Consider the following 2,206-nt stretch of genomic DNA (forward strand, 5'->3'; position numbering starts at 1 on the left):
TGGATAAAGGAAAGAAAAATCAGCAAGGCAGGTTGGAGTCCAGAATGCGGAGGGGAGAAAAGGAAGGGCTGAAAGGGGACGACGGGGGGGGCATCCTCGTTCATGATATGGTGATATTCCCTGGTCGCGATGAGGCAAGAGACACGAGGGGGGAAGGGGGAGGAGCCACGGCGACGGAGGAAGGAGATGCCTAGGGATTTTACCTGATGCCGACTCCGGACTTGGCCGTGCCATACGCAGAGCCCAGATCTGTGTGACGGGTATCACGAAATACAAGAACTCAAATGTTATCTCCCCCTTACACGCCTAACGGACTCGTCTGCCATATCTCTTATCACACCACTTTTCCCGAGCGAGACTCTTCGTGCATACAGCCGTGGCTTGGTCACCGGTCTATCCCGTTCCATCCCTTTGTCAAGAACTTACTGGCAAAGACAATGGCGGCAGTCACTCCCATGAAGCCGAAGAAGGGCGCCGAGGCGGGGCATTTCTCAAGTTGAGGCGTGGCGACGTCAGCCATTTTCCAAAAGTGTTTTCTGTTCTTGATATGTAGGGAGCAGGGTATGCGCTGGTAAGCGTGTTTACGAGGGGAGTGAAGAGGCAGTCAGGAAGATAAAGCGAGGATGCTATCATTTTCTCGTCGGACTTGTCTCGGACGTTAAAACGCTCCGCAGGGACATGCCCATTTCACGACCTGTGCGCGCCAGGACATCTTGATCGTGCTGTTGCATCATCAACTGATATAGTAGGGATGCACTGGGGTAGTGTGCGGGGGGATTTGAATATGTACAAGACCAGTCCGACGACACCGTTCACGACTTCTTGAGGGGTGCTGTCAGGAAGACCAACCAGCAATTACCCAATACCCTTCACCCACAAGCGCACGACCCCCGAGAGCTACAGGAGCGATGTCCTGCCTCACGATCCACGCACGGGCTTTTCCCTTTCCTGCGTTTGGAGCGCCGGGGACGGAGGACGTAGCGTGGAGAATCTTGAGACAACTCTCCTTCGCTCGCGGGGCTCCCCCCTGGGCTCCGGCACGACCAAGACACATAAACCATCAATACATGTCTACACCTGACCATGACCATGCCATGCCCTGCCCGACGTTTTGAATGCAACCATTCGTCCCCCACTTGCAGGGTGAGCGACAAAAAGACGCATGGTGGTTGTCGCAACTTTCTTGCTCCCTCCCTGCCCGTTGTTCTTGTCCGGGGGTGGGGGGGATGTAACCCTCGACGCCAAACGCGGTACAAAACTACCGCCTCCACTGCACCGTGCAAGCCGGAATGGTTCGTGGTGCTCACCCCATGCACTGGTGCTGTCGGAAGCGCCCGGTAATTGCTTTTCAAGGGTACTTGCTGCGACTTGAACACGTTCACCGTTTTCCCCTGCTGGAGGCAGGGCATCGCCGGACTAATCCTTGTGGGAAATTCATGTCCTGTCTGGCGCCCCGAAACGCATTGAGTTGCCCGGAACACGACTCTGAGGGGCTCGTGGTTGTTCCAAGTGATGTCGTGGAAGCTTGGGGTGTGGTGAGGACGGACATGGCCGACAGTGTGCTTGATGGTGGCCAATTTACTCCTTCATCACCGACATAGGCACTTCCAAGGAGACGCGAGATCGAGTCTACGCTTCTCATGATTCCGTCCAGCGCGGTTAAAGTAATCCGTCATGCCCGCATACATCCTCTTCCTCTTCCATTGCGACAATTTCCACCTGCTGGTACCTGCTATCGTGGACCGGTGTTGAGCAAACGCCAAATTTCTTCTACACTTTTCACCTCCCCACTCCTTTCACCCCGCTGCCATACTTTTACCTCCCTCTCCGTCCCCAGACGGGCGTCCCGCGAGCTTATTCGATGGCGGAACTGGTGGACACCCGCACGTCGCAGCTATGTCTCGCACCGGAGGGGACGAGCCTCCTTCTCCTTGCCCGAGGGAGACGGCATCGTCTACGCCCTTATTGGCGCCAACGTCTTGGTATTTGGGGCATGGACCTATGCTTCCCAGTCCCGAAAATTGACGCGTTGGATGGTGGAAAATTTCACCGTCTCGGGTGTGGGCGTGGTGGAGCACGGGAGGATCCACACCCTCTTCACAGCCATGTTCAGTCATCAGTCCTTCACCCATCTCCTCGTGAATTGCGTCACGCTGTATTTCTTCGGGGCCGAAGGTGAGAAGGGAGGAGGTGGGGTGGGGGGGGG

This window comes from Nannochloropsis gaditana (genome assembly GCF_000240725.1).
Source record: "Nannochloropsis gaditana CCMP526 unplaced genomic scaffold scaffold215, whole genome shotgun sequence".
NCBI classification, from domain to species: domain Eukaryota; class Eustigmatophyceae; order Eustigmatales; family Monodopsidaceae; genus Microchloropsis; species Microchloropsis gaditana.